Consider the following 8,210-nt stretch of genomic DNA (forward strand, 5'->3'; position numbering starts at 1 on the left):
CCAGGTAGCCTAACTGGCACACTTGCACCAAAACAACAGTCTTGCTAGGCTCTGTGTAGCTAAGTGATATCTCACGGTTAAGTTGTGGCCAATGAGATGGGCGGCTTTGTGTGGGGGTTCCGGGAAGGCTGCTAAAGCGAGCTAGCTGTGTGGGAAGGGTCCCTTTTGCCTTCTTTGTCTCCCTTCCCTTCTGGTTCTTTTTCTCTGTCCCCTCCCACTCTTCCCTCTCAAATCCAGTCCTCTCCCTCTCCCCACACCCATCTTTCTTTCAGCAGGTTTCACTTTGTAGCCAAGGCTGTCAGGTTTTTTTTTTTTTTTTTTTTTTTTTTTTTTCCATTTCCTCTTCATTTGGTCAATAACATGGTGAGGGTCCTGACAGCATTGTGGACAGTGGGGTGGCCTTGGGGATGAAGAGCAAGTGCTCACACGGGAAAACGGGATGATGGAGCCTTGGGTTGGGGAGGACCCATCACTAGCCCTGGATGGTCTGTGTTTGAACTTCTTTTATGCAAGAGACAATATATTCCTATCTTCTTAAAGCCTGTGATTTGGATTTTCTCTTAATCTACCCAAATCTTATCCCAGTCAATAAAGCTACTTTCTTAATAATCCTATCCTGTGTGTATGTGCTAACTTTTACACAAATAGGAGGAAACATTTGCCAAAGACCCCACAGCTGGCAGGTGTGGTTCTGGGTTCTGTTATCTCATGAATGTTTTATCCTTTCTTACTGCACATTGGTATCTCACCATCTGAGCAGAAGGTTGAAGTCCTGCAAGATGAAAGACCCATTGAGGTCTGGTCTCAGCCTAAATGGTGCGTTTCTGAGGGACGGATTGGCTTTGGTCTAAAAAAACCCTGGTGTTTGAGTATTCTGTCTGGGAATATGGCACGTGTGTCCATGGGTTTCTTATTAGCTGGGTGTCCTCATCAGGTGGAAGCTGTTCTGGGCTGATTGAGCTCCATGTCCCTCTTTGCCTGTTGAACCGATTGTAATGTCCTGGATGTTCCCCATGGAGGTGAGTGGCTCTTGTAAAAAATTGCGGGTGGCTCTCAAGACTGTCACCCTCATTCCTCATCTTCAGAATGGGATTCAAACAGCAGAGATTAGGCATCCAGGACCCTTAAGGAGGATGTGTAATACAACTGCCAAGTTTCAAGAAGGCTTGCTCTAGCTAGGGCTGGCTTAGTTCACACAGGCATTAGGGGGCTGGTATCTTTACATCTTTCTAGTAATGGGTTCTCTTTGGCTACATGATGGCTGTTAAGTCTCTGGGGCTGGTGCTCAGGTGGCTAGCTTCTGTGAAGGGCGACAGGGTGACTTTAAATTCCTTGAGACTGTACTTGGGGCATAAGTAATGACAGCAGCAACAACCTGCTGGCTATAAACACTGCAGGTCTGGAAGAAAAGCTGTAAGGATGGGAGAAGGGATTCTGATTACTAACACAGTTATGTGCTGGAAAGAGCCTGGTTTCTAGGCCATTGTGGGTGTGGTCCCTTCTGTGAGCATCTGTGTTGGTAGGTGTTTTCTGTTTTGTTATATGATTGTGTTTGGCTGACTACCTTGTTCCCATCCTGGCACCTAAAATTTTTAGCTTCAGTAAATGGACCACTAAAGAACAGCAAATATTCCAGGACACTTGCAGCAATCTGCTAAAGGAAGAAGAGCCTAGAATGCACATGATCATCTTGGTCCTTTTTCTTTTGTGTGGTTACTTAAGTGGGACAGCAAGTCCACAAGATGCTTCTCTCTTACCTGATGCTAATTTTTGTGCTATTGTTTCGGGGTCTAAACACAGGGTCATTTCAAAGTATATTGGAATGACCAAACATTAGATAAACATTCTTCTCAAGCAAAAAGCAAAGAGGAATGAGTATTGCATCCACTTCCTTCTGTGTGGCTAGTGGAATGTGCATTGACCCAGGGAACAGTCTGTACTCTGCTACCTGGACACAAAAATATTACAGAAGTAGTTCTTTGCGCCTGCCACTTTGCTGGTGTTATTAGCGATCCACACTCCCCAAGTCAAGCTTTGTGTGGTGTGTCTTAGTATTTGTCAGGTATAGGTGGGTGCATGTTTAGCTGTCGCCCTTAAATGGGTCACTCCTTGGTGATTATGAATAGTTCTGATTCCCAGCCTCCCAGGCTGATTGCATCTTTCCTTTTCACAGCTTCCTTTAAAATACTAAACTGATGGCCTTTGCTCTTTTGTTCAGTGAACAGTGATTTAGGACAGTTGTTGACGCTTGCTGTGACTAGAGTCAAGGTAATGATCTGTATCTCCTGGAGTCTGCTTCTACTTCCTGCTTCCACAGCCTGCTTGCAAAACTGCTTTCAAGAATACAGAACCAAGTATGCCATGACAGGTCTCACCATGCATCCCTAACTGGCACAGAACTCAACTGTGTAGACCAGACTGGCCTCAGATTCATAGAGATCTGAAATACAATTGCATGCAGTCTTCTGGAAGTTTGCTGCTCAAGAGTCTTTAAAAGGACTTGCTGACTTACAGTGGTAAAGAGAGCTAGAACCTGATCTAGGTTGGTCAGATTCCTCATGAGGGTGGGCACAGTGCCAATGTTTCCTAGAGATTCCTACCTGTTGTGCAAGAAAGGACCCTGCATACCACAGGGCATGGGATTAACTTCAGTTTAGTTCATAGGCATTCTTCTCCCATGTGCCCATGAGAGAAATGAATCTTATCAACTGTGGTAAACCTGCATTGCTGGCATGGTGGCTCACTATGAGTTCAAGGCCTGCCCTGTTTACATAGGAAATTCCAGGCTAGCTAGGACTACAGTGAGTCTCTCTCTCTCTCACCTCTCTGGTTTTTTTTTTTTTTTTTTTTTTGAGACAGGGTTTCTCTGTCTCTGTAGCTTTGTAGTCCAGGCTGGCCTTGAACTCACAGAATCCACCTGCCTCTGCCTCTCAAGTGCTGGGTTTAAAGGCATGTGCCACCACCAGCTGTCGAGACCGTCTCAAGACAAACAAAAAACAATAAAAAGTATACAAAACAAAACAAAGACCTAACAGCAACAAAACAGAACTGTGAAATTCTTATTTTACTAGAATGTTGGCAGTATTTCAGTGGCCACAGGTTTCCTCCTGGGAGGCAGTAACTGCATTGTGTCTGTGTTTTTTGCTCTGTGTCTGTGTGTCTTCTTGATATTTCTCAGAAAAATACAAAGACTGCAGTGGAGAGCAAACTTGGGATGGTGGTTGGCTTTGATTAGCAGAGAATCTGTAGCTCTCCCAGAAGGTTATTCAATCTCTTTCCCTCTCAGTAGCTAGATTCTTGGAGTAGTGCAAGTCTGTAGGATTCAACTTCTAGGGGCTGAAAATGTGACACATTTGGGGATAATTTTTTTTAACTGATTCTGTGAAACCCATACCTTGTGATGTTCCTTCCTGCCCCTCAGTGTCCCCTTTTCTTCTACATTGCCATATACAGGGACACCCATTGTCGTGTATATTTGTTTTCTAAATGTTTCCTATGACACCTTTATTTTACTTATTGTTGTAAATAAGCCTATCTTCCTATCTGGATTGTGTGTGTGTGTGTGTGTGTGTGTGTGTGTGTGTGTGTGTACATGTTATAGCAATTAATGCCTTGGCAGTTGTGATCATTTCTATTTTGTTTTGTACAAAAGGGGAAAATTTTAAAACCTAGAATCTTGGAATGAAAAAAGTCTCTGGGGCTGCAGGCTTCTTCAGTATGGGTTGAATACAACCACATGTTCTTCGACACTTCCTTTCAAAGGCGGAGCCCAGTGCCCCTCTGTTTTAGCATAGGCTTGGCTTGGTGAATGCTGACAAACACAACAGCCTTGAAGCAGCCTTCAGCTTTCTCTTTCAGGACTCTTGTTCTGGCTGGGAAATGGCTACTATGTGGGGAAGGTCACACAGCCACCCTTGAGATGGAAACTGAGGCTCATGATCCACAGCTAGGGAAGGCCAGGGGCTACTGCCAACAGCCACTGAAAAGTCCTCAGCTAAGTCTGGGGTGACAGGGACCCCTCATGAGGAGCTTTGAACTGGAGAGGCAAGCCTTAGGCTGCTCCTGGTTGGCCACTGATGGAAGATGTAGAAGGGCAACCAGCATTTGTTTTAAAGCCATTGACCTTCTGAATATCAAGTTGCCACACATCATGGAACATCAATCCAGCTTTGTCTAGGAGGCAATGCTGGGTTTCTAAAAGTTCTTTTAGAGATATAAGGAAGTTTGTCTCCTGGAAGCCTCCAGAAAACTCCCCCTCTGGTTTCATCTACCTACATGGAATCCCAGGCTCACTCTGTGATGCTACTGTGAGCTCTAGGAGTTACCTCCACAGCAGAGGGGCTGGCTGGGAGGTCTGAGGCTTGAGCTTAGGTCAGGGCAGCTGCCAGGGACAGGATCTGAACATCTCCCCTGCCTTGGCAATCCAGGCTCCCTCCCTAGGCAGGATTATGGGGTGGCAACAAACAAAGGAGCTGGTTTTAAAAGCATACTTGGATGGCTCTTCCCTTTATTCTAGTATCATCAGAAAGGAACACATGATTGCCTTTCTTTGTGAAGCTCAAGCCACAGTTATTCCTGGCTGACGTCATTGCAGGCTCAGAGGCCGTTAGTGATGCAAGGCCAGCTCTCTCTAGCCTGACTGTATCAGCAAGTGTTTGGCTGGTAGGGCAGCAGTCTCTCCCTCAGGGACTGTGACAGCTGCTCGTGATAAGTGCTAATTTTTTCTGCTTTAAAAAAAAATGGCTGCTTTAAATTTTTTGGAGGTGATTTAGATGTTATTGGGATCTTGGGTCAAGTAGCTCTGTGAGGACAACTGTGGCCGATAAACATTAGAGAAGGGTTAGGACGACTCAGGTCTTTGTGTTTACAGGCTTGGTGATAGCTCTGGAGAGGTAGAATTTACAGACCATTCAATTTACCTGTTTGTCTTTTTTGCTTTTTGTTATTTTTGAGACAGAGTCTCCCTACATTGTCCAGGAGAGCCTACCCCTATGCAGCCTAGGTTACGGTAAACTTGTGATTCTCCTGCATCGGCTTCCCCAGTTGCTCGGATTACAGAAATTACTTCCATGCTCAGAACAATAGACCCATTTAAAGTACACAACTAATGGTTTTCTTCTTTCAAAAAACTTTGTTTTTATTTTCTGTGTGTGAATGTTTTGCCTGCATGTATGTATGTATGTGTTCCGTGTTTGTGCATGGTGGTCTCAGAGACCAGAAAGCTCTGGGTCCTTTGGGACTGGAGTTACAGATGGTTGTGAGTGCCCATGTGGGTACTGGGGATTGAGCCAGGGCTCTTAACTTCTGAGACATCTCTCCAGATCCTGTAATGATTTTCTTATATCCATAGTTTTACACCCACCAGGACCATTTTCATCTTCATTACCCTAAAACCTCAATATTCTTTACTCATCACCCCCAAATTCTTCCAAGTCCCCGGCCTTAAGCAGCCATCAACCTACTTTGTCCTTTATACATGTTTTATTTGGTGTGTTTGTGTACATGTCCTTGCTTTCCTGTGTGGATGCCAGATGTCTACATCACATGTCTTTCTCAATCACTGTTTAGTTTTTAAGACAGGGTCATTTACAGAACCCAGGGTTTACCAACTTAGCTCTGCTGGCTAGACAGCAAGTTCTGGTGCCTACAGACAGTACCCAGCTTTTGACTCAGTCACTAGGGGTTAGAACTCAGATCTCCATGCTTGTGTAGCAAGCACCTTACCAACTGAGTCATCTCCCCAGCCCCTGTGTGTGTTTTCATAGATCATTCATCAGCAGATAGGAAAGGAGAAGTCATGTTCTTCAATATAAAACAGGTCTAGCATAGAGGTTGTCAGGCAGCATTGTACGTGGAAGGAAAGTGTGTTTTCTGATGAGTATACTTTTATCAAGTGGGCTTAGTTCTGTTGCTTTAACAATTATCCTGGTGACTGAGGGGTGCATTCTGGGAAGGTGGTGGTTGCAGGATGTATGAAGGGGCTGGTCTGGGCTGGGAGGATAGGTTTTGTTTGATGGGTGAAGGAGTTAAAAGCTTAGCATGTGGAGGAGGAACTGACCTGCAGAGCTCATGGTAGCCAGATTTACCAAGGTCTGGGAGTCAATCTATCATGGCCTGACCATAGATCTTAGTCCACTGGACTCAGACTGAGTCAGCCATACTGACCCCAAGGAATTGGGTGATGAATAATAATGAGGAATCAGGTTGTTTGTTTTTTGATTTTCAAGACAGGGTTTCTCTGTGTGGCTTTGGAGCCTGTCCTGGAACTAGCTCTTGTAGACCAGGCTGATCTTGAACTCACAGAGATCCCCCTGCCTCTGCCTCCTGAGTACTAGGACTAAAGGCATGTGCCATTTCTCCAAGGCTGGAGGAGATTAAAGCTTCCTTCTCCTCCCTGGCTTTGGCTTCCAACATCATTTGGAATCCTCAGCAGAAGTCTGTTGTGACTGGGGGCTGGCTTCACATAGGGGACCAGAGGGGAAGATTCATCCTTTGATTATGGCTCTATATGGACCCAGATACCTGATCCCTGCTGTACTCTAATGAGTACAGCCCCTTCCTAGACTTCATCTTTCTCATCTGTATAATGGGAGCTGAAAGAAATGACTCTGTGACCAGCCATCAGTTTCTGGTTTGCAGGGTGTGACCTCATATTGCTAACCGTCCTTACTCATATCCCGGGTCCAGCTCTCAGCAATATGGTGAAGGGGTCTTGAGAGCCAAGTTCCCAGCCAGAGGCAACTTAGACTTGACTCATTATTGTATTGTCAGTTAGCATTGTGACTCTGGGCAAGTAGCCATTTTGGCTGAGCCTCAGTTTCCTCCTCTGTAATTCAGGCAGTTTTGGAACCTACCTAATAAGGGAGCTGTGAGGATGAAAGAGGAACTGTGCGAAACACCTTGCACATGTCAAGCATCCATTCTATTCCACAGACAGGTGAGACCCAGGGGTCCTGGCCAAGGCTGAGCAAGCCAAGTGCTTTATCTACCATTCAGTGTTATCTTCCCTAGGGTACTGATCTCTGAGATTCTGAGCCCAGGCCTCTCCGGTTCTCTTAGATGGCTGACCTGCTACTCACAGAAGGAATGTTTAAAGGGCTTTGTCAGAAATCCAGGGCCTGGAGGCCAGGGTACAAGAAAACTGTGGGACAAGTTTCAGGCAGCTGGGCCAGGCCCATGTTTTATTTACTGGATCCCACCCTTCCTTTAGCAGAGTCCCAGAGAGTTGAAGACAGAGTACTAGCTGCAAATCTATTACCCAGGGAGTCACTGCCTTTGTGTGGCCTTGGTTTCTCTTTACCCTTGTCCTGAGACCTATTTATTGTTGCCACGTAGTCACTGGAAGTAACTTTCTCCTGTTTTCATGGGCCTTGGCTACCTCTATCCCCTGACCCAGCTCCAGTCTGTCTTACTCCCTCCTACCTCCCACCTGGCCTCTCCTCTTCCCTCAGCTGTCTCCCATTTGCCTGGACTTCTCTTATTTTGCACAGAAGGGCAGTGAGTTTCTGCCCTGAGAGGAGACATGGGAATTCACACCTAGATAGCCTGGCCCAGGACACTCAGCTGTTTTGCTGAAAGCCAAGACTGTGTTAATTAGCCCAGTAAGTTGAGAGTCAGGTGGCTCCCAACCTGAATCAGCAGGACATGATGTGCTGTTGTCCCTTGCTGGGACCTAATGTAAAGAATTTCTGTCCCTTCCCTAGTGACAGCACAGTTTTTCAGGGCCACAAGATTCCAGTTACCCTCCCACATTCAGAGGCACACCCCGTCCCTTTCCTTCCCTCCCCCAATCCCTCCCTTTCCCTCTCCCCCCCAATCCCTCCCATTTTTTTGAGATAGACTTTTATATAGCCTAGACTAGCCTCAAATTTATAGCTATGGATGACTGTGAGCCTCCCAGGCAAACATCACTATACCTGATGCCTGCTGCATTTTCTTTGCAGATGACAGTCCACTGTCCTTTTCTCACAGGACCTAAGGAGGAGGGCAAAGCTGCACCAAAACTTGAGTTTAATTCAGTGAGTTGGGTTTTTTTTTTTTTGTTTTTGTTTTGGTTTTTTTTTGTTGTTGTTGTTGTTGGTTTTTGGTTTTTTTTTTATAAGAAAAATAACCTGTTAGAAAAAACCCATAAATTTAATTTTTATTAGCCTTTTCATGGAATAACACTGAGTAAAATGAAACAAAATAAAACAAAAAACCAGACATACAAA

The sequence above is a fragment of the Phodopus roborovskii genome, unplaced genomic scaffold (assembly GCF_943737965.1).
Source record: "Phodopus roborovskii unplaced genomic scaffold, PHOROB, whole genome shotgun sequence".
NCBI lineage: Eukaryota > Metazoa > Chordata > Mammalia > Rodentia > Cricetidae > Phodopus > Phodopus roborovskii.